The sequence below is a fragment of the Ambystoma mexicanum genome, chromosome 12, assembly GCF_040938575.1.
Source record: "Ambystoma mexicanum isolate Mex_15411 chromosome 12, UKY_AmexF1_1, whole genome shotgun sequence".
Taxonomy (NCBI): domain Eukaryota; kingdom Metazoa; phylum Chordata; class Amphibia; order Caudata; family Ambystomatidae; genus Ambystoma; species Ambystoma mexicanum.
The window spans coordinates 87,822,507-87,846,995 of NC_090936.1; the positions used below are offsets into that span (position 1 = coordinate 87,822,507).

Sequence of the window (24,489 nt, forward strand, 5' to 3'; positions counted from 1 at the left end):
GCCGCGTAAGCGACCGCAGCTGTGGACTTGAGCTGCAAAGGAAACAAAACAACCCAAGTTCACCGAACGCATGGCTGCAAGCACAGTGCTGAGGCAAGCCCCTTGAAGTTTTATGGAAGCTCGTGAGTAATGCAGTTGGCACACTTCATACTAATTTAGATTTACATATGTTTTTAGTAAACATCCTGCTACTGGTCCACGGATTCATCCAGCCTGGAATGTGACATCAGCAGTGTTCTTACATTTCTCATTTTCCGAAAGCTATGCTTCTACTTTTTTTTTTATTCTTTCACCTTCTGGCATACACCTTTTTTGGCTACCACACATGACCTGTTCCGTAGTGTCCATTTTCTTTTTCCATTTTTCACATCACATGATGGTCCAGTGAAGATTTGTGTCCTTGATGTCACAGTCCAGGTACCGTTTTTTAAACTTAATTTCTTGCAGACCACACATTTCATGGCCAGAACCTTTTTTTTTCTCCCCGTGTTGTCACACAGACTACGCCCTGATGAAGGACCAATTGGGATCCGAAATTCATTGTCGTCTGCCTGTACACTGATTAAATAATGTTTTCCACCATTTACTATAAATTGTACTTATTATTTCTGCCCTTTTCACAAGGTCATATTTTTCTAACATTATATTTATGTCACATTATAATTATGAGTTGTATTATTGAGTTGTTCATTAATACAGAGTTTTGCGCTGTTTGTGAGTGTGCAGCCATCCCTGGGGGCTAACGCCACCGGACCTTCATTTAAGTTGTGTTTCACATCATCCTGTGCGTGGGTGATATTGTTGGCTTGTACCTTGGAATTTGTTCAAGCTTATGATATTTACAGTTCATAGAAATATCCGTATTTTGCATTAGCTTAATAGTGGTACCCACCCCTTCTTTATTGATTTGAAGTGGGAGTCACGTTGGAGCTGCCCATAATCTCAGGCCCATAACCATAGGAAGTCAAGAGGCCGCCATACAGTGTCTGTGATTCTTACTGCGCATGTCGCTGTGCCCTCTGTCTATATCCTAAGCCTATGGTACTCCACACATCCTGCCTCTCTCCACCTCACCATCTGGCCCTCGGCTTGTATTCAGGGGCTCTTTCGTAATGTCTCTCATTCGTTCTTAAGCAGTTCAGATTCATGGCATACCCTCTCACTGTTCCGTCACATATTCATTCTTCCACCTACCTTACTTAGACAGCCTGCAAGCATGTGGTGCATGGCTCCCTTACTCTTCTTCTCAGTTCTTCGTTCCCCCTCCTCTACCTTCACTTTTCTTGTCTCCTCCTTGCCATTCTTCTTTACCACCTCAGCTAATAAAACTCTGCTAGGCACCCTTAAGGCCTGCTTCTTCACTACACCCATCTTCGGCTCGTGTTGCCACTCCAACCGTAGCTTCTTTTACCAGCTCCTCCTTAACTTTTCGCACCTTCTCCTGGACTCTTGATTCATCTAACTACCTTCTGCTCAACTCCCTTTGCCTCCTCAACAGACACCAATGCCTTTCTCTGCTTTTCTTGTCACCTCACCTTTTGATGACCTCCTCTTGGTCATTTCCTTCCTGCCGCCTCTCGGGTCTGCTTTGCCCCAGCCTCCCGTGTCTGCTTTGCCCAAGTCCTCTGAGTCTCTCCACCAGCTTCCTATCTTCTCCTTACCGCAGCTTCTTGGGCCATGCTAGCTCCTACCTCTTGGGTCCCACCCCTTGGCCTCCTGCCTCAGATACTTCTGCACTTTTCTCCAACCCTCTGCAATTGTGCTCCTTTCCCAGACTTGTAAAACCTTCTGATACAAGTCTTTACTTTTATTTTGATTTATCTGCACCTTCCAGCCTGTCTGTGACCTAAAGAAACTCAGGTGTGTCCACGAACGAAGCTGGTAGGGGGGTTGTGATGGGCCCCACCCCTCGGGATGGCTTATAGTTTTGATGTTGAACGTTGGATTGATTAGCCCCTTCGCAGGGGCGGTCCTCTATCTGCTTGCCACACCAGGGGCCTTGCCCTTGGGGGAGGGTGAGAACCCCATTAGTCTAACCAGTCTTGGATGTATGAGACGACAAGCCTTCTGAGGTCCAGTTCAGGTCTCACTCTTTGCCCTGTAGTTTTATATAGTATTCATGCACCCACACAAGGGGAACTGGGTGTGCCAGCAATGCCAGCTCCTCAGTTCGCTTAGAGACAGGATCTTCCTATATGGCAATGTGACAAGCCCCTGTACCTTGAATGTGTGGCATGGTTGCAGTAGCCAGTTGGATCATCTCCCAAACTTCCCCCGGCACAGTATCACCAGGCTTGTGGTGGCAACCAGCCCCTGTAGCAACCCCACCATCCACCAGTAAAGTCAAGTAGAGGACCTGTCACACATGTCTTTAAACAATTTAAAAAAGCAGTTACTGTTGCAGTTTAGAACACACTTTCTTGTATGCATTGCTGAGCTCTATCTTTGCTGTCATTCCAAAGATCATGCAGCATATGTGGTGACATTTTTTCAATAGCTGACATTATAGATTGGTGGCCTAAAAACTAGGCTCTAGGACAAGCACACGTGATAGTTTTGAGCAAGGTGCCAAGGAAACTGGGCAAATAAACCCGGCATGAAGAAAAAGTAACAAAACAAGGTTTGCTAACTCTGTATGAAAATAGCCCTGCTAGTACTCCCGGGCAAAAGGTAGAATGCTCATGCTGCTATCTGTAGAGAGCAGAATGACTGCACTAAACTGATCGCTAATGACAATCCATATTCCCTACGCTACCTGATTCAATGTATGGGATTCATAAAGCATTCATCTAGTTATAGAACAGTGGAGCACGGTCAAAATTTGGTGGGATACAGAGAGCGCACGTGCAAGGGGAGTACCTTTAGAAGTCAACAGGTAATAAGGTGTTCTTTGAACAGAATGGTCTTTAGGTCCGTCTTTAAGAGTAGGAGGGAGCTTGCCACACCTTATCACACAAGCCCATCCCCATGAGTTTCCTAAATTACCAGATACAACACTGTGAGCGGTCAGAAATGTGTGGCGAACAACTTTTGGATGATTTCTCAATTTGTGCTATTTTATTAAATTATAAGTTTCAACAAACGCCTCACTATCCCTACCCTGACAATGATTTCCCTGCCCATCAAAACTAAAGCAAACACTAACAAGGGATATCTGGCCCTAGCGCTTAAACATAAGATATACAAGACAATGCATGGCAATTGACAACTATGTAAACAATTATACTTCGACTATATTTATAGTCTCTCTTGTTAATGTTGGAGTGTTCTCTTCCCAAGGTTTCAAGTAAGATTTAGTTGCAATGTTCAGCAAAAAGAAACACGTTAATCCGGGTTGACAAAGTTTAAGTTAAATTTTTAGCTCCTTCACTGTGTCAAAAGAAAGTTATGACATCCAATGTTCAACCAACAGATATTTTTCTCTTCTTCCTTGAACAATGATTTTCCACTTCATCAAATAGCATCGGTGATGCTCCAGGTCAAGATGCTTTGCCACATTTTATAAATGTAAAAGGAGAAACAGAGTTCCTTGTTAAATTCAAAGAAACACAACCTGTGGTAAGGTAAAATAGCCACAGCTTCTGATTAACACTTCTCCAGTCTTCCTTTAAAGAATTATCAATCACAGTTTATATCTTTGTCAGGATGACTTCACGGCACTTCTACTTTACCCTAAATGACTCATATATCAGGTTAACCTCTGCATGAATTCACCATGTGGGTCTACTCGCCTGCCCCCACACTGTGTGTTAAAACTACTGACAACAAAAATGTTATCACAGGTTCAGCAGTTTGTACATTTGTAACTTTGACAGTTTTCCAGAACAGACAATATTTACATTAGTGCTCCTTAGCACCTTCATGTAGGCAAGGCACTCTTCCTCTGAACATTCACCTTTCAGAAGGGCAACCTAGTTGCCATTCTCGTCTCTCTGCACCGCCAACCACTAAATTCCCCTTTAGGATATTATTATGCGTTTCTCCTTGTGGCTTTGGCAATGTGAGTTACACCACTAGGGAATAATCACCATCAACAAGCTTCCCCTTTTACAGCCTTACATTCAGCTCTTTGCTTCATGTCAACCAGAGTAGCTTGACTGTATACCATGTTAGTCTTGTTTGTCTTTAGACAATGTTTGAACAACTCTTGGCTTAAGAAATGTGTGTTCTCTAAAGTCACAATTTAATCTTAAATCACTTAACTTCAGTCTTACTTTGTTCTTTCACTGCTTCACAATTGATTCTTAGGTTCACCTTCACCTCAGAATCACTTTTGTGCATCTGTTTTCAGCGGTATTGGTATTTAAAGAACGTGTTTCAAAGCTTTTTACTCTTACGCAAGTAAAGGGAATAAAGTTCACTCATATACGAGTGCTAATTTTCAGACTTCCCATTTTCTAGCAATCACCAGTCACTTTAATGTAGTGTTCACTCATACGTGAGTGATTCTACTGGATACAGTTGCCTGCCGCAAGGGATCAGAACACTTGGTAACAGTCACCAACTTTTGTCTTTATCCCTTTGTGTGCTGCAGGGCCTGCACTGCTTATGGCTTCTCTTGGACAAACGTTTTCCTCTTCGATAAAGGTGTCTTCGGTCCTGCCACACAGTTAATGAGCTCCTCTCGCTCCTGGGACCCATAGCTGCATAACACCTTCCAGCCACAATCTCTGGCATGCTTATTGCTGCGCAATCTCTGCAATCAGGTTCACATGGAGAAAAGCAGTCTTCCTTCATGCCTTGCGCTGCGCAAACTCTGCACTTCAGATTTTGGGGAAACAGGACCCACTCAGAACAGGCAGCTTGAATGTGCTTGGTTAATGTCCCTGCATCCCTTCTTTTCACCCACTTCTGTCTAAATTGCCAACACCATGCTCTGCTTCTGCTGCTGCTAATGTCACGACGACTCCAGCTCCATTTAATGACCTGCATCTGAAGGGGCCTTTTAAGCTTCTCTGCTTCCCTCAGCTGTGGGTCATTAAGCTGAACAGGCTGACTCCTGCAACATTGCTCTTGAGCCATCTTCCTCATCCCAGTACTTAGGTAATTATGGTACTTGCAATCCCAAAGAACAACATTAGATTTTCTTGTTAAATTCGTATTTTTAGATATTTATTTTTTTTAAATGCATTTAAAGAAGAATCATAAAGGTCTACTTGAAAAGAGGAAGGTGGTTTTTATTTATAGATTTCCTTTCACTGTACCTTTGGGAGTAAGTGGGATTTTTAACCTTAGGAGTTTCAAAGAATCTTTCCTTCCTTATTTTATTTATTTATTGGATATTTAGAAGGCGCTTATACAGCAAAACAGTGTTTCAAAGGGCCACAAGGCACAAGAGAAGGGAACAAGGAATCAAATAAAGAAGGAGATTGACAATGAATAAAAATAGAAATGGACCACGGTCCTGGGGGTGTGGCTTGGCACACCACCGAGCAAGATTGCGACTTAGGTGCTTCCGGCACCATAAGAGCAGAGGAGGAGAAAAAGCTCCACTCCATAGGTCCGGCCCACTGACAGGGACGGCAGATCATACCTCGAAACATCACCCGTAGCGTTTGGAGAGGTCGGCGGGCCTCGGGGTTGCAGGCGTTCGCCAGAAGCTGCCCACCGTAGAAGACCCACGTGGCGGGCCGGCAATGGCTGCCGGGCTGTGCGCCGCATAATAATAAAGAACTGCAGGCGGACCAACGCACAGCCAACCTGAAACTACAGGAGTTTTAGGGCCCCGGTGCGGGCTGAATAAAGGGGGACCGGCGGGAGAGGTGCTTGGCCTGGCGCTGTGAGAGCCCAAGCGTTGCTGGCTACGTCAGTGGCTGCCTGTCAGGGAGTCTGCAAGGAACAAGTCTGGTAGCTGATGGGAGACCAGGCTGGCTGTCCGGCAAGCATGGTGAGGAGGTGGGAGGGGTGAGGCAGGGGGAGCCCTTTGGGTGTACGTAGGTGGCTGCTGCAAGGGGGCCCTGGTTACCCACCCTTCCCCCACCCATCAGTACAGCGAAGAGGCCTAGCAGCACAGCTGGGGATCGGGCAGCCCGCTGGGGCAGGAGCGGCCCAATGGAAGATTGCCCTGCATCGGAACAGCAGGGGATGGGGGTAGCCCCCCCTTCGGATAATGGTTGCCTGTTAAGGTGACGGGCTGGCACAACGCTTGGAGGGGCTGAGATGGAATAGTATCCCTGTCAGAGCCTCAGCGCTGCACTCTGTGCCTGGCCCAGGTGGGGTCCCACCATACACGTCCCAGCACAAAAAGTGACGGTGGCTGGCATCCTGTGAGGAAAGCTGGAGCCTACAAGTGGAGAGAAGCACGGGGAGTCCCAGGAGCACAAGGGCTCAGTGAAGGCTTGGAGATCTTGGGGTGCTGAACCTTGGGGACCCCGGGATAGCAACTGGTGGGGCTACCCCTCATCTGCAGTGGTGCTGAACTGTCTATCTGGCATAAGTTATTTAAAGAGCAGTGGGAATAACACAAAGGTGCTATAAAGTAACCCACATGCAGGAGCAGAGGGGTGGGGGCCGACGGGTGGCAGGTTAATCAGCGGCGAGGACAGCTAGCCCGGGAGGAGCTGGAGGTTGTGGAGGCCCAGCCCCCGAGCCTTACGCAATGGAAAAAACCCTGAGGAGTGGCAAGCAGGGAGACATCTCAGCCATGCTACAGACGATGGACAAGAGCAAGCGCGCAGAGGCAGTGACAGCCCAGGTACATATTGCGGACCCCCTGCCGGCCATGCTCACGCAGATGACCACTAAAGCTGACCTGCAGGATCTGCTGGTAGAAATTCTGAGGTACAAAAAAGCACAGAAGTGATTCGCAAGTGAGAAGACTGTTGGATTGGTGCGCTGTGCAAGGCTCCGTCTGGAAGAAGAGCGAGTGCAGGGGAAACACTGCTTTACCGTCATCACTGGCCACTAAAACTAATTAATTCAACTTCATACTTGTGGACTTTATAACAGACTTGTACCTGGACTTGTGTGCTGTGTGACGTTCCACTTTTCTGCAGCACACTGATTTTCTGTTTTCTTTTTTTCTCCTCTCCTGCACAGTCCCGCCCACTGTCCCGCCATCCCACTACCCAGAATCACTTGATAATCCTGGTGCACGTGCATCTTGCGTGCGCAACCGGAAGTGATTCGCAAGTGAGAAGACTGTTAGACGGTGTGGCGGTGGGAGCAAATGTTGGTTTTGTAATTCTTCCTTGCTATAGTTCCTTACTTGTTGCGGCATGTACTTTTGCAAGTGTTTTTGCTATTTACTCAAAGTTGTCTGCTGTGAGTGCGTGGCTGTGACTTGGTTGGTGGAACGCTGTTCTGTTGGCACATATAGTTGGGAGTTGTACTGGTCTGTTTTGGTGTAACATCTGTCTACAGAGAACGGCTTCTCCCTAAATCTGATATAAACTGTCAAAGTTATTGCAAAGGTGTAATGGTGGGCAGGGAAGTGCTTGCATGAAAGGCGCATGAATTCTAGTTTGACAATGACTGCTCCGATACAGTTTCATGCCTCCTATGATGGTGAAGGGTACGAGTTGAACGATCAGCACACTCCCGACCCCTCCGATCATATTGAGAGAGTTATGCATTCGGACACAGTGCCTTATAGTTTGCAATCAATGGCGGTGGAACCAAACACTGGTCCGCAATTGCTTATTCAATCCCAACTTGTAACATCACCTGATTCACAATCGTTTAAGGATGGGCAGGTTGGGTTTAATACTCCTAAGGCAGGCCCTCCTGGAATACCATCCGCTTATCCTAAAGTGAATGAAAAATCGCCTTCACATGTGAATATAACTTTAGGACAATGTCTTTCTGATGTATCAATCTTGTCCCCCCACGGACCAGGTCGAATGGTCCAAGCAATGCTGGGAATCACTAAGACGCCCCGCTATTATACCCATGGTGCCGCTTATGATAGATAAGACCCTTTCCACTCACGATGCGACTGGTGTTATTCGCGCCGCACCTCAGCCATTTCTTAATATTGCTGCCTCTCACCATCCATTGACTAGTTCTCCTACTTCCCCAATCTCTATCTTTCTATCAAAAGCCAATATGAACTCAATACCTGATAATAACCAGGTTACTCACCGTAGTGACCACCTTCCTCCTAGTCCATAGTCCCCTTTCCTCCATACTTATGGGACATTCCTCCGTCCTGTGGGACGGGACCGGAGCACTTTGTAAAAAGCATCACATTTTTCAAAAATGGGTCCTTCCTCTCTTTTTACACGGGGTACCGCACGCAGCCGTAACCCTGCCCTTCTTAGCTCCGCCCAGCGCATCACCCATATCAGTCCTTTTCTATCGCCAGGTCAGAGACCTTTAAGTAATAATAGAGGAACCTTATAAGAGGGGATGGCGGGCGGGCGTATGGAGGAAAGGGTACTATGGACTAGGAGTAAGGTGGTCACTACGGTGAGTAACCTGGTTATACTCCTATGCCGCGTCCCCTTTCCTCTACACTTATGGGAGATTCCCAAGCACTCCTCACAGGAACTACGGGTGGATGGAAACCCCCTTACTGAAAAAGGTTTTTCAGCACAGCCTGCCCAAACTGAGCATCAGATCTGGAGCTCAAGTCCAAGCAGTAATGTTTATAAAAAGCCGATGGGGAGGCCCAAGTAGCCGCTTTCATAATGGTCTCCCAGGGGACATACTTTTGAAAGGCAACAGCAGCTGCCTTGCCCCTTACCAGATGTGCATGAATCCCTTTAGGAGGCTGTAGACCCTGAACAGTGTAAGACTCCGTAATACAAGCAGCAATCCATCTCAAGATAGTCGCTTTGGAGGCCTGCTTGCCTTGTGGGTTACCAAAGGTCACCAAAAGTTGAGAAGAACTCCTAAGTTCAGAAGTTCTGTCCAGATAGAACTTAAGAGCTCTTCTAACATCCAGGCAATGCAAAACCGTCTCAGCTTCCGAAGCTGGGTTTGGAAAGGAGACAGGCAGCGAGATTGACTGATTTAGATGGAAATCGGAAACCACCTTTGGGAGGAAAGAAGGATTTGTCCTAAGGACAACCTTATCCTTGTGGAAAACTAAGAAGAGATGCTCCACCGACAAAGCTTGGAGCTCACTCACTCGCCTTGCCGAGGTAACGGCAACCAAGAAAGCCACCTTTCATGAAAGGTGCTTAAGATCTACCGTAGCCATTAGTTCGAAAGGCTTATGGCACAAGGCCATAAGAACCACGTTCAGATCCCACGTCGGATGCAGTTTGCGAACAGGAGGGTAAAGACGCATAAGACCTGCAAAGTGCCGTTTAATCAATGGTTTTGACAGTGAGAAGGAGCACTGGTCCGTGGATAGGTAGGCGGCCACAGCCAAAAGATAAGACCTGCATGACAGGACATGAATGCCCGACTCTGCAAGATGGGAGACGAAGAACAGCACCGTGTCAATTGTAGCCACACTGGGGTCCAACTGTTTGGCTAAGCACCAGTGACAGAACCAAAGCCACTTGCTCTTGTACTTCAACTTCGTTGAGGGCTTCCTGGCTGCCTGAATTATGCTCATGTTGTCAGCAGACAAGTTGAGATGTTCTAAAGATCTGAACTCAGGCACCATGCCGCCAAGCTTAACGATTGTGGGGAGGGGTGCCACAGCTGTCGCTCTCTCTGGTGAAGCAGATCGGGAACTAGCGTAAGTCTGATCGGTGCACACACCGACAGATGTTGAAGCTCTGAAAACCAGTACCTGGCCGGCTACCACAGAGCTATGAACAGAAGAGAACAATTCACTGTGTTCTTCAGCTTGCTAATTGTCTGATGAATCAGAGGCAGAGGCGGGAAAGCATAGGTCCTCATGTTGTGCCATGCAATCTTGAGAGTATCTCCCAGAGAGGAAGCTCCCAGCCCGTTACTGGAGGCAAACAGAGGAAGTTTCTTGTTAGCCGATGTTGCGAAGAGGTCCACTTCCGGAGTGCCCCAACACAGGAATATCTGCAAGAGGACCTCCACTTTCAATTCCCACTCGTAGCTGACCATTGTTTGTCGGCTGAGGGCATCTGCCATGACATTCAGCTGGCCCGGGATGTGTACTGCCACCAGCCAGACACCATGCTGAACTGCCCATTCCCAAATCTGAATGGCCAGATCCACAAGACGAGGAGACTTGGTGCCACCCTGCTTGTTGATGTAAAACATGGACACCACATTGTCCGTGCGGACACGAACCACTTTGTTGACAATGACTGGCCTGAATGCCTTGAGTGCCAGGAAAATTGCCAGAATCTCCAAATGATTTATATGAAGGAACTTGTCTTGTGGCGACCAGAGGTCGGAGACCTGAAGAAGATCCAACATCGCACCCCACCCCAGAAGGGAGGAGTCCATCATAATCGCCACCATCGGAGCAGGGTCTTGGAAACCCGCACCCACCCACAGGTTGCTGAGAGACGACCACCACACCAGGTCCACTCATGAAAGCCGGAATCGTTATTATCTTGGAGTCCGGATCCACAGCCTGACGCCAAGAACTCCTAAGAGCCATTTGTGTCCGCCTCATCTTGAGTCGAGCAAGGGGAAGAGCCAATACGCATGAGGCCTTGAGGCCCAGAAGCCTCTGGAACCACCAGGCCGACATGCTCTCCGACTGCGCAAACATCTGACACGTGGCCAACAGATCTGCCATTCTGTCCCCGGTCAGGTAAGCTCTGCAGTCGATCGTTTTCCAACGAAAACCCAGGAAAGTCAGGTCCTGAGAGACCATCATGTAAGATTTCCGCCAGTTCACTGACAGCCCAAGGTGAAACAGTAGCTGGAGGAGAGACTGAAGATTGCTCAAGGCTTTCAGCGGACAAGGACTGTGCAGCAGCCAATCGTCCAAATACGGATACACATAGATACCCTTTAGCCGAAGATAAGCTGCGATAACCGACATCATCTTCGTAAAAACACGCGGTGCCGAGCTGAGGCTAAAAGGGAGCACTCGGAACTGGAAGTGCTCCTCCCCCCCAGAAAACCGTAGGCATCTCCGATGCAGATTCCAGATCAGGATATGCATATATGCATCCTAGAGGTCCACCACGCTGAGCCAATCGCCCTTCTTGTAAAGAGGACTTTATCTGACAGGGCGTAATCATCTTGAATTTCTCTTGGGGTAGCGAGAGATTGAATTGGGAAAGGTCTAGGATGGTGCGCAGGCCAGCCTGGTTGGGTTTGGGCACCGTAAACCGCCGGGAATAGAAGCCCTCCTCTCGCTCCCCTAGAGGAACGGGTTCCACCGCCCTGAGATCCAGTAACTTCTGAATCTCGGCTCTGAGGGAGGGCGACCCCGACTGCTGGATAGGAGGATTGATGGGTGTGGTAGGGGGAAGGGGTAAGTGGAAGCCCGCCCGAGCAACTGACAAGACCCACCGGTCCTCTGTGATGCTCTGCCATGCCTCCCAAGGAGATGCAATGCGTCCTCCGACCAGGGTCTCGTGCGAGTGCAGAAAACCCTCATTTTGTTGGTTTGTCGGTGGCAGCACCACCTGACCCTGAGGAGGAGGCTGAGGAGTGGGAGAAAAACCGACTTAGTTACTGCCTTTGGCAGGAATTTCCCCGAAGGGGTGTCAACCCTGTGGGATTTCTGATCTAAAAAAACCCTGAAACCAGAGGAAGGCCAAAGGTTTGACAAAGATCACTGTGTCCTGAAAGGAGGTTTAACCAGGACAGACAAGGACTTGGCGGTCTGAGTGCTGTCCTTAGTTTTGGTCAGCTCCACGTCTGTTGTAGAGTGAAAGAGCTCCTTGCCATCGAAAGGCAGGTCCAAAACCTTATCCTGCACCTCCTTGGAGAACTTGGTGGCGTGCAGCCAAGCTTGATGAGAGGTATCCACACCAAGCATAAGGCCCCGGGCCGAGGTGTCAACATGGTGCGCCACAGCCTCCAGGAGATCCTGTGCCAAGACCCTGGCGTCCGACAAACCCGCTTTGAAATCTTCCAACTTTTCAGCAGGAATAAACTCCTCAAACTCCGACAGACCTTTCCACATTTTCATATTCGCCCCTGCTAACACCAGTTCTGCATTGGCTTGATGCAGCTGCAGAGCTGAGCTAGCGAAAATCTTCCTCCCAAGGGAGTCAAGAAGCTTATGCTCTTTGGCCAGAACCTGTGTAGCCGTTGAAGAAGAGGATGACGCAGGTCTGGATTACAAAGTGGCTGCCGCCACTGCCGTGGAGGAGGGGGGCGGACACGACGCTAAGGCCACCTCTTCCGAAGAATGGAGCCTGCAAGGCGTGTCAATCTTCTTGTTGACAAACAGTCCAGAGTGTGGCTTCTCCCAAACTTTACGGACCTCGGCCAAAACGTCCTTCTGCAAGAAGACCCCGGTACGCTCCAAAGGAGATAAGGTGAACGCCCCCAAAAGCACACCCTCTTGCGGAGCGGGTGCCTCAGGTACTGGAACATCTAACAGACACATGATGTCCAGCACCCGGTCATGAACAGCTCTGACAGAGTGGGGCTGGTCTTAGCTGTCCTGATCGCCCTTTACATCATCCGACAGGTCTGGATCAGGTTGAGTCACATCGGGCACCACAATAGCCTTGTCCACTGGGGACAATGGAGGCAGGGGTGGAAGAGTTTTGGGAGGCCCAGTCGGTAAAGGTGGCAGAGGCACAGGCACCAACAGCCGGGACCGTCGGCGCAGGCGGGCATATCTCCCTGAACAAGCCTCGAAAGTACTTCTTCATGGGGTCGGAACGCATTAGTTTTTGAAACTTGCCAAAAAAGGTGTCTGTCATGATCTCTGCTTCCAAAAGGTCAGGATTTTCCCAACTCCCTTGGAAGCAGATCCATAACCCAGGTTCCGAGTGCCAACCAGTCCCAATTGGGACCTTTTGGACCCAGTCCTGGCGCCAGTGGCATAAATATGCCCAGTCCCAGCGCTGGAAGCGCCGGGCTCATAATGCTTGGGTGGACTTACCTGCAGCAGACCATGCTGCTTACTTGCCTGCCAGTTGAGCCTCTGATCCTCTTCTGTTTGGAACTACTTTTCCTGTTGGGTGGGGCAGGAGCCACTCCCTAGATTCAGAACACTGGAACTCTTCTGGAAAGCAGGAACTCTTTTCTTACCTAGGCGTGGCTGTGGAAGGAGACACCTAAGCACTACAGGCGGCTATTTAAACCACACCCGATGGATGAATCTTGCTTTGCGTTATTCTGCATCTTCTGCAGCAGAACGCTCATCGTGTCTTCTGCATCTGATCCTGGGCCTAAGGAAAAAGGCTTACCATCCTGAATCCAGTCTTCAGCAACACCTATAAAGACAAGAAAGAACAGGTTAGCATTACGGTCTTCAGTGACAGCGCTTCACTTACCTGGTCCATCGGCTGTCACCAACGCCTCGCGCTGCATTCCGGCATCTGAAAGACAAAGGCTTACCTACTCTTCGTGCGCTCCGGAGGTCTTCACACTGCATTCCGGCATCTGAAAGACAAAAGCTTACCAACTCTTCGCACGCTCCGGAGGCCTTCGGCGCTGCATCCCGCATCTGAAAGACAAAACAAGGTGCGTTTAAAGACATTGGGGAACTTTAATACTCACGTGCCATTACTCCTTTCCACATCTAACCCAGTGGGTATTCCGGCACCCTGCAGCCGCTCCGAACTTGTACCTGCAAAATAAAAAGACAGTTAGAGCGCATCGTGAAGCAGGCAACAAGCGCTTACTTACGTGCTTCCAGGCGCTTCTATTCATCACACGGGCTCCATCTTCAACTCACTTCAGCCCGTCATCCGCCATCGCCGGAACCCTGCAAAACAAGAAACATCATTACTAAAGACTTTAAAGACATTAGAATTACTCGAAACTTACCGTTCGTGCAGTAAACGACGGACAGCAGTCCTCTGAAGTCAAGAGGCCTGCTCCCCTTATCCAGTGAAGAAACTGGTTACAGCACCCTGCCCCGAGGCAGATGGAGAGCACGGCGTTCACTTACCTAAGACATCTTACCCTTCGAGTCAGACATACAGTGCACAGAGGTCCAGCCCAAAGAGCCAGCCGTGTGTTACACATCACCTTTGAAGATACGGTATACGCCCAGTCAAGACCGGCGCCTCTACGGGAATCAGGTGAGCGTTACAGTGTCCTCCGCAAATGATTTTGGTGTAACAGGAGGAGGCCTCTCATGAGCGGGGTAATTCCAGGGGCGTAAGGGAGAGGGTTGCCAAGAGGGCCCTTCCCCACTGTTGTCTACATAAATCAAGGGTGCTGATGCCGCCGGAAGCGAGACATTGTGAGGTAGAGCCATCCGAGCGTTCCAGTCATAAACTGGACTAAACGGATGTCACAAGGAAACCGATGTTCACCTGAAAAAGCACCCCCTATACTAGGGCCGATGGCGTAGTTGTAAGGGTTGTATCCAAAATGGCTGCCGTGGTCTTGGGGGGATTGGGCCGCCATTTTGTCGGCACCTGAGGAGAACTGCGATACGTGTGGAAGTGAAGCAGGGGACCCCACAGGTGGGTCAGGGGTTTTCATTTTAGCCTTAAAACAAGGAACTATGTGCCCTAGAATGTTTCTGACACATCGTAACAGCCAAACTAGCCTTCAAAGGAAGGACCTCAGCACTGCCGGTAACGGAGGGATTACGGTCCAAAACCTCACTCCGTGCCCCCTCAACAGAAATGGGGTCTCTGCAAGAGCATGAACAATGAGGGACACACCTCACTGACAAGAACTTAACAGGCCTCTCAGAACTGTTGGTCACCTTAGCCTCTAAATAACGGGCCTCGGACCCGAGTCCGGTAAAAGCCTCCTCACGAGGGGCCTCGAACTTCCGTTCGGTGTCAACAACCTCAACCGAGGTCTCAGGGCGTACCCCAGTGATTTTACAGGAAGCTCCAACCAAGGAGACCTCGAAGCAAGCTCCGGTACCCGATGCCTCAGTAGAACTGGGCCCACAAATAGCCCCCACAGGAGGGGCCTCGGAATGAAATCCTGTGTCAATAGGCCCCTCACGGATGCCCTCGGAGAAAACTCCGGTAGAATTTTTAGGTCTGGAAGGCACCTCAGGACTAGCCCCGGTAATAGAACTTTTGACGCTCCTCCCAGACCGGGAAGACCCTGGGAAAGAGTCCCCCGGCCGGGGTGCCCTAAAAAGTAAAGAACTCACCAGGCGTTTCTTTTTTTCGTCAATGAAAGTTTGAAAATGCGCCGGGGGAGTACATTGAAACACCTCCTCCCACCGCTCCAAACGACGTTGAAGCGCCTGGACAGAAAGGGAGTCGCAATAAAAGCACGAGTCCCACCGGTGGTCCGGACCCAAACACTAAGCACAGAGGATGGGGATCCACCCTAGCGAAGCGTCGCTGACAAGAAGAACAATTTGGAAAGTCTAGCTGAAACGGCATAGACGGACTACCACACGACCGCTAAGCCAGAGCAAGAGAGGAGGAACTGGAAGGATAACATCTTCCGAAGATGCAAGTGTGTCCAGTCCCAAGCGAATGGAGAAAAGGACTAAAGGGCGATGCGCTGGGCGGAGCTAAGAGGGGCAGGGTTACGGCCGCGTGCAGTACCCCGCGTAAAAAGGGAGGAAGGATACATTTTTGAAAAATGTGATGCTTTTTACAAAGTGCTCTGGTCCCGTCCCACAGGACGGAGGAATGTCCCAGAAGTCTGGAGTAAAGGGGACGGGACGTAGGAGTACTTTGCATTTCCTTCTGTAAATCATGAAAGCATCAATTTGGTGGATTCAGCCACTATTCCAACTGATGGCTGTACTAATCTCCCTGATTGTGATGATTTTCCTGTAATTGCACGAATTTTAAATCTGCTCAATAAAGGGCATGAAAGGACACACATTGATTTGGAAAACTTGAAATACCATATGGGTGATTTGGCTGAGAAGACAAGCAAATTGGAGGGCTATATGTTATCAAATGCAAATCTTCAAGTGGACAAATTGGTTACTCTTGATACGTTAATTGGAAAGGCCCAACATGCTCCTCTGTTGCGATTTCAGTCTCAAGCGACGCAAACAATAGGTCCTGACCAATTTGAGATTCATATTGCTAGATCCTTTGCTCAAGTGGCGGCTGGGGAGGTCCCCTGAGATGGGTGCAGATTCTCGCTTGGACTTGGGTGCCTTGTGCGAGACAGTAAACCTCAATGCCTTGAAGTTGAATGATATATTTAGGTTTCTTTTAACGGACAGGAACCTTTATTACGACCAACGAAAGGGCATGCCAATCCAATCTAATGGCCAAACAAATTCATAGCCCGTCGCGCCTTGTCGAGGCGATGATGGAGCTTGAAAAAAAAAAGACACTTGTGCTGTAATGCCACCTGAGAATGCTTCCGTTAGTGAAGTCGTTGAACCTGATACCAGACTTTACTCACGAAAGCTCAAACGCTTGCATGCATGGACATTGAAAGGGAATAATGATGCTATGAAATGCTTAAAAAAATAAATAAAATAAAAACTAGCTTAAAGGACCAAGCAAAAAATCTAAAAATGTACCTGATATGAAACATGGGGAAAACAATACCTTCTGCTCTGCAGCGAACATCTTCTGCAGAAGACGATGTACACATTGATCTTGAGCAACTAAACAATGGATCAAAAAAGTTACTTAATATGGAAAAAAATGTTGAGTTACCTAAAACAAAAAATAAAAATCTGCATTCATAATGTTTTAATTTCCTGCAGTGATAATGGTCTCTTGAATCCTCACTGCACTTTAAAAATCCAAATCAACCTCTGTCCCAATTGCTAGTATTGACAAGGGTCAAACGAACCTAACTTGTAACTCTGCAAGAGGGCCCACTGCTACCTCTGCGACAGCATCAATGAATTTATCCTCGCCTGACCTATTAGATATGTCATCTTCGAAGTTATTATCTAAGCAGAGCCATTTTCTATTTTACTTCTGAAACAACTGGAAAAATACATTATTGCAAATGACAATTATTAACTATTTCAAATGACTTATATTCACGATTTCAAGTTGACTTTAGAAAATATATGAGCACCTCACTGAACGCAATGGTTATGGCGCATTTGTTTTCATTTTCTCATACTGCTCAGAGAGGCCCTGTCTATATGGCAGCATTAGATCTGTCCTCTGCTTTTGATGAAGTGATTAGGGATATATTGTGGCTAAAAATGTTGAACATGGGCTTTCCCGGGAGACTGGTGCAGCTCATTTCCCTATTGCACATCAAGACAACTTTTCAGGTGCGTGTAAATCAGGAAAGAGCGGTTACTGATCACATTTCTACCTGGATCGGGGTTAAGCAGGGCTGCAATTTAGCAGCCACGCTGTTCAACTTATCTATTTATGACATTGACGCCCTATGGACAAATCCTGCCATCTATCCTGTGAGATTAGGCAAGCTATGTCTGCACTGGCTATGCTTTGCCGATGATATCATTTTAATGGACTAAACACCTAATGGCTTACAGCTAAAACTTAACACATTTTCTAACTTTGCGCGTGTTCATAATTTACAAGCTAACCCGATGAAATCATATATAATCATCTTCAATAACAAAAAGCGCAGTAAACACTATAAATGGAACATCTCTGGCTAAATGATTCAACGGTTGAAATCGTTGTGCTTTTTGGGGTACCATTTAGCGACTTCGAATTCACTGAAATCATGGAAATTGGGTTTAGCAGGGAAGGTACGTCCTTTACTCTCTCAGATGAATATCATCTACAGAAAGTATGCTAAATTCTCGTTAGTTCCACTTCTAGAATTTTATCTGCTTAAGTTAGAACCTTCGCTACTCTATGGTCTGGACATATGCATTACCAACTTGGACGACGTCCTAAACAAAATTCAAGGTCAGATATGGAAATCTACACTGAGACTTGCCCCAGCTGTACCTAATTCTATAATCAGACAGGAACTTGGGCTTCTCTCACTGATGATAAGATATACATGTCAGAAGCTGGCTACGTATGCTAAATTATTGCTCCATCTCGAAACTCCCTATATAAAGACCTCAATGACCTCTTGAAAGACGAAAAGGTACCATCTATGGTTTCATTTGGTATCCGAATGAAGGACATTTTGGCACATATAAATGCATCCCAAGACGATCTACTCCTTGGTTTGCCAACTGTAAAACTAAAGTTATATGAAATGGATTGGATACACACCATTGATGCCAACCATCCATACAAAACGTACACTGAATTTGTGCGATTTGGTAGAAGAAGATCTTCTCGGGCCTTGTATTTGCTAAAATGTCCCTGCCCGTTAATTTGTACGGTTTACATGAGGTTCAAATTGAACCAGTTGCTGACATTGGAGCGTGTCCAATATAAACTGGCCTCTGCAGCACAAAATAAAAGATCCAGCCGCTTTTGTTTAATTGAAAACGAAGCAGAAACACCGAAGCATCTTTTGGCGGATTTTCATCCTGAGTTAACTTTTATTGCACTGCAGTCATTCTGGGAAAGGGCAATGTTTGGAGCTAGTACACGCCAATTATTGCCATTGGGAAAATGTTTGCTCAAACTTGAGGCATTGCTTATACTGATGAATAATTCCCAATTTACATGATATGGTGCTCAACGGGTTGTCTTACCTTCTATGAAACAAGAAGTTATTGTCAATGGAAGATGTGGCTCATTATAGTTGTATGATCAATGGCAATAATGCAGGCTATTTTGTGCCTACTCACTTTTTAATTAGAGAGCTTATTTATGCCCATATGAAATGATTTCTCTTGCCGAATAGGTCTACTTGTCTGTATTTGACCAAATCCATGACGTTGTATTTATGTTTTGTGTTGATAGTCAATTTGTAAATGGCAGCATTGTTCAGCCGTGCTAAAAAGTATTGAAGGAAAGTGTAATTGAGGGTTTGAATTTGGTATGTCTGATGTTTATGTTTAAAATTGATAAAATTAATAGGAATCTATGTAAAGTTAAATAGTCAATGATGATTTGCATTTAGGGAGTACTGTTATATTCGTTGTATTAATGTATGTGAAGCGCTATTTTGTGTTTTTACTTGTGTTATAATACTTATGAAAGTTTGTAAAAGGTTTTGTTTTTGTAAACCATAAAAAAATCTTTTTTTTTAGAAAAAGCACGGAGGAACTCTCCCACAAAATTCTGCCACTTGACACGAGAGTGGCTGAAGCGGAACACAGGGTGTCAGAGGTGGAGGACACACTCTGTGAGCAATCTTACGCGGTAGACGAGTGCTCCAAACGCCTACAGTCCCTAGAAGCATGCTGCGAGATCATGGAAGAAAAGCTGGAGAAAATCGCTCCCGCAGGAATAACATCCGCATTTGGGTGGGGGAGGGGGTCTCTGCTGCGATGAGAGACGAGGAACTGACTGCTTTTGTGGCAGACTTGTTTCACTTCATTCTCAAAATGTCTGCGGAACAGGATGTGGAGCTGGACAGAACGCACTGCACCGGGTCTCGTCTTTCATAGACCCAGGAAAGACCGGCGGATGTTCTGACGTGAGCCCATTTTTACCAGCTAAATGTCCCTTTTTTACTAAATATTTTGGACAGGGTAGCTTACCTACAAATCCAGGAATATCTTGAGACGAACCACCTCTTAGGGACTCAACAATCCGGATTTAGACCCCTACATGGGACCGAAAGAGCATTAATTGACTTAAAAGCTCAGATAGATGAACTTAAGGACAACAACAAAATTGCCTTGTTACTTTTCTTGGACCAATCAGCGGCCTTTGATTTGGTCGACCACACAGTTTTATGCAACCACCTCGCCTCTGCAGCCCATTTCTCGCAGAATGCCATTACATGGATACAATCGTTCCTAAACAATAGAACAATGCAGGTCTTCTCTCTATCAGCAGCAGCAGATCCCATTCCTATTACTTGCGGAGTCCCCTAAGGCTCTTGCGTATCACCCACGATGTACATCTGCATGAAGCAGTTATTCGATGACTTACCATCTGGGTGTCACCTACACTAACTATGCAGATGACACCCGATCCTCCATCCCTTGACAGGTATCTATGACAGTGACGTATTACTTGTAAACAAAAGCTACCTAATCATTCAGCCATGGATGGCCACTCATGGCCTATGCCTGAATGACGACAAAACTGAGCTGCTGATAGTAGGCTCCTCATCCAATCTAAATAAACTAAACGCAGACTATGCCTCATTCAACATCGATGGAAACACAATCCCAGTAGCAAAAGAGGTTAAGACCCTAGGTTTCTATCTCGACGCAACACTGAATCTGCGCAAACAAGTGAATTCTACTGCCATGGCTACTGCCTACACAGGGAAACTGATCAGGGCTTGCAAACCTTTGCTGTCTGAAGAAAGTTGCATTACCCTCGCCAGACCACTTATACTATCCAAGCTGGATTACTGCAACGGACTGTACCTGGGAGCAAGCAAATATATTCTCAATAAATTACAAACGTTGCAAAATAACGCCCTGAGATATGCCCTAAGCATCTCAAGGAGAGCTCGCATATCTGAAACAAGAAGACAACATAAATGGTTGTCAATTAACGATAAAATCCAACTGAAAACTATGGCCCTCAGGTACAAATCTTTAAAACATGCAGCGCCTCCTTATCTCTCTGCAAAGTTTAACCTCCGGGCCTCAACTAGAGTCACTAGGACCTCCAACATCCTCAACCTGCTAGTCCCAAGATACAAACTCCAAGAAAACAGGGGGAAGTAGCTTCCCAGTCATGGCTGCTCAGTTGTGGAACACACTCCCTCTCGCATTGAAAACCCCCAACTCATTCACCAACTTCAGAAGTAATTCTATTAAATGGCTAGTTGGAAAGCAACATCATCCCACTTAAGCTATATAGCCACGGATTCCTAAGTTGCCTCCCCTGCCTGCATACTGTATGTAACTTAGCTATCACGCTTATTACCACGGCCACATTAGCGGTTCTGTGGTCTTCACACCATATGTAAATATTCAAGCTTTCTAAGATGTGCTGTATCTTTCTGTAATATACGTATGCCATGTCCTTGTATTACCATGGCCACACTATCGGATCTGTGGTCTTCACATTGTATCTAATTATTTAAACATTTCTGAGATGTGTCAGTTGAAATGTTTTTGGTGGGGGAGACATCATCACTTGGTGGGAGTGAAGGATATGACACATGGTCCGGGGGGATAAGATGGCGATACAGGATCAGGGCCCATGACGGTTGACATAGCGGGGGTAAAAGGGGTGGAGGATACAATAGCTATGGCCACATAGAATGTTCAGGGCCTGAACTCCCTGAATAAGAGAAAATCAATCCTGGGAAAATTGAAGGATATGTTGTTGTCAATTGTGTTCCTGCACGAGACTCACCTGTTGGCCCAGGACGAGGGACGGATGAGGAGTAGGGTATTTCCACACCAATATTTCACCTCAGGAGGGGGGAAAAAGCACAGGGTAGCTATCCTGATTGGCGGCCAAATCCCAATCAAAACGTTAAAGTTCTCTGAGACCCACAGGGGAGATATTTATGTGTTAAGGGCTCATTTCAGGACCGTAAACTCACCCTGGTGTCACTGTATGCTCCAAACGCGGGGCAGAATGGCTTCCTGGAGGGCCTCATCCCTGAAGTGTTGCCATTTGCCGAGGGACAGATCCTATTGGGGGGCGATTTCAATCCGGTACCAAACCCCTTGGTGGATAAGACACTCCCCACCCACCAGGTTAGATTTCAAGCACTACACCGCGTTTTGCCGATTTCGTCACAAGCTGGGGCTGGTAGATGCTTGGAGGTTGACACATGGAAATGAGAGTGATTTCTCCTTTTATTCGAAAGTCCAATGAGGCTTTTCAAGACTGGACATAAGATACCCAGCATACTATATACGTGTGTTCGGGAGGCAGCGATAGGAATATGCACATTATCTGACCATGCTCCAGTAGAGGTAATGTTGGCAGTGGTAGATAGACCCATAAGAAATGGGCGCCCCTGGAAGCTCTATGATCCGGTTCTCAGGGATCCCATCTTGGCAGGGGAGGTAGGGGAAGTGCTTACTAACTACTTTAAGGAGAATGAGAGGTCAGGCCCCTCACAGGATACAGTATGGGATGTCATGAAAGCAGTGGTTAGGGGGGAGCTTATTAGCAGGACCGCATCACATACTAGAGCCAGGAGACTGATGCGGGAGGGGCTCGAGGGGGAGGTCGTCCAGGCGGAATGGGAACAACAGGGTCACAGAGGGCATTGCGAGCACTGAAGGTATCGAGAAAGCGCCTGGAAGCACATTTGGCCCATAGGACAGCCCAGGCAATATTGAAAACCAGGCAACAGTACTATGCAAAGGGGTACCGGGCCAATAGGATGCTAGTGGCCAAATTACGAAAACTACAGACGCGAAATTCGATAGGGGACCTGCGTGATGGTGAAGGAAGGCTACAGTGGGATGAGTCCACTAAACAGGGAATCCTGGAAGCTCACTTCTCTGCAGTATTTAAGGGGGAGCTCCCGCTGGTAGAGGCACAGGACCGAAATTTGCCAGAGGGACATCTGCCCCGGTTGACGCAGGAGAACTATGATGGCCTCGAAGCACCAATAACCCCAGAGGAAGTGGAGTGGGCTATAAAATCACTCAGAAATAAATCCCGGGCCCGGATGGCTTCACGGCCCCCTTCTATAAAAAGTATAGGGGTATACTGGGACCCCCGATGGTGATGTTGTTTAACTCTTGCTTGAACTCCGGTAGGGTTGCGCCATCGATGGGAGTCCCAGCGACGGTCCCGTTGCCAAAACCGGGGAAGGACCTGAACCTCATGCGATTCATACAGGCTCATTACACTCACCAATGTAGACTCGAAAGTATTCTCCAAAATATTGGCAAACCGATTGATGGGTGTCCTACCTGAGTTAATTGAGGGAGACCAGACAGGTTTTATTTCTGGGCGGTGAGCGCAAGACAATGTGCAGCACACCCTATGGCTGCTGGAGTTGAGGGTGAAAACAGACTTAGACTTGGGAATAATAGCCCTGGATGCCCATAAGGCGTTTGATATGGTAGATTGGGGGTACCTGGAGAAGGTTATTGCCAGGACTTGGAAAACGACCGAGGGCCCGCTGGCACAGAAGTGGTGGGTAAGGGTGTGGGACATACTGGTTGCAGACAAAATCACAGCACTGTGCGAGGATCGCTATGCAAAGTATGTCTCTGTATGGGCCACGTTTATTGACTATGCTGAGAAATATCCAGCAGTGATGGTTAAGCCCCCCCGTGTTGCAGCAATTCTCTTTGCTGTGAGTCGGACTGCAGCAGATCCAACCCCTGCCTGGGACAATGGGACTCCAGCGATTTGATTTGGGGGGGAAGGTTCAGGGCTGTATTTGAGTTTTTTTTTTTTAAACTTCTATTTATTCGTTTTCAAAGAAAAGAGAAACAAACCTCAATAAACACAAACAGTGACATACTTGTAAACTTCAACCCATCCCTCCTAGCCCCCCCCCCTGGTACATCACCCGAGAATTACTTCCCATTCCCTTCACCCCCGGGCCTCCATCGAACCGTATATGTCGAATAATTTTAATCTCTGTGGACACCATTGAGCTCTAAAGTCTCCTTTTAAGAATTCCAGGGTCTCCCCCCAGTCCGCGTAAAAAGACCCTAATTTGTCCTCTGCAGCGTAGGAGGCCCACTCCAACGAAACTATATCCCATAACTTTCTCAGCCACTCCTGCTCAGTCGGGATCGCAGCCCCCTTCCACCTCTGCGCGATGAGAGAAAGGGCTGCCAATATGAATATCACCCGTGCTTTGCTGCAACCCCGTCCTGTCTCCTCTGCCCCCACTCCCTCCTCCCTCCCAGTCCTCCCCAGCAATATCTCGCGCGGGTTTCGGAGGGCGCCTCCTCCCAATGCCTGAGCGGTAGCTTTCTTAAGATCATCCCAGAAGGGCTGTATAATAGGGCAATCCCACCAGATATGTGTAGCTGTGCCCCTCTCCCCGCACCTCCTCCAGCATTCTCCTGAAACGGCGGAGTTCATTGCATGTAGACGGGCGGGAGTGTAGTGCCAACCCACCAAGCATTTGTACCACATCTCCCTAACCTGGATCGCCTTCGCTAACTTGGGTATCCGTGCCCATAATCTCTCCCAATCGGCTTGCTCCATACGGACCCCTGAATTCTTCTCCCACTTTGTCATGTAGGTCCACTTGATGCGCGGGTTACCCCTCTCAAGTTGTCTGTATAGGTCCGAGACTAGCCCCTTTGTGCCCTCATGGGTTGTTATGAACCTTTCAAAATGGATTAGATCTCTCGTCGCCGCTTGCCTAACAGCCGGAGACATCACCCAGTGGCGAATTTGAAAGTATCGATGCCGCTCTCTTTCTCCCACGCCAAATTCATTTTTACATTCCACAAACGATTTCACTCTCTCACCACTGAACATGTCCCGCAATGTCCTACAACCCCCCTCCTCCCAAACCAGAAACGCTCCCCTCTCCATCCCTGGAGTAAAATCCCTGTTCCGGAAGATAGGGGTAAACGGCGAGGGAAAAGAAGTGATCCCCCCTTTTAGCACAGACCGATCCCAGCAGTCAACCACATTTTTCGTG

At 47.6% G+C, this 24,489-nt stretch overlaps 1 protein-coding gene across 2 annotated transcripts in view; it reads right to left on the bottom strand.

Moving 5' to 3' along the window:
- FBXL13 (F-box and leucine rich repeat protein 13) overlaps window positions 1–24,489 on the bottom strand; it is a 2,326,763-nt gene that overhangs the window by 1,275,996 nt on the left and 1,026,278 nt on the right. The gene's annotated exons all lie outside the window — the stretch shown is intronic.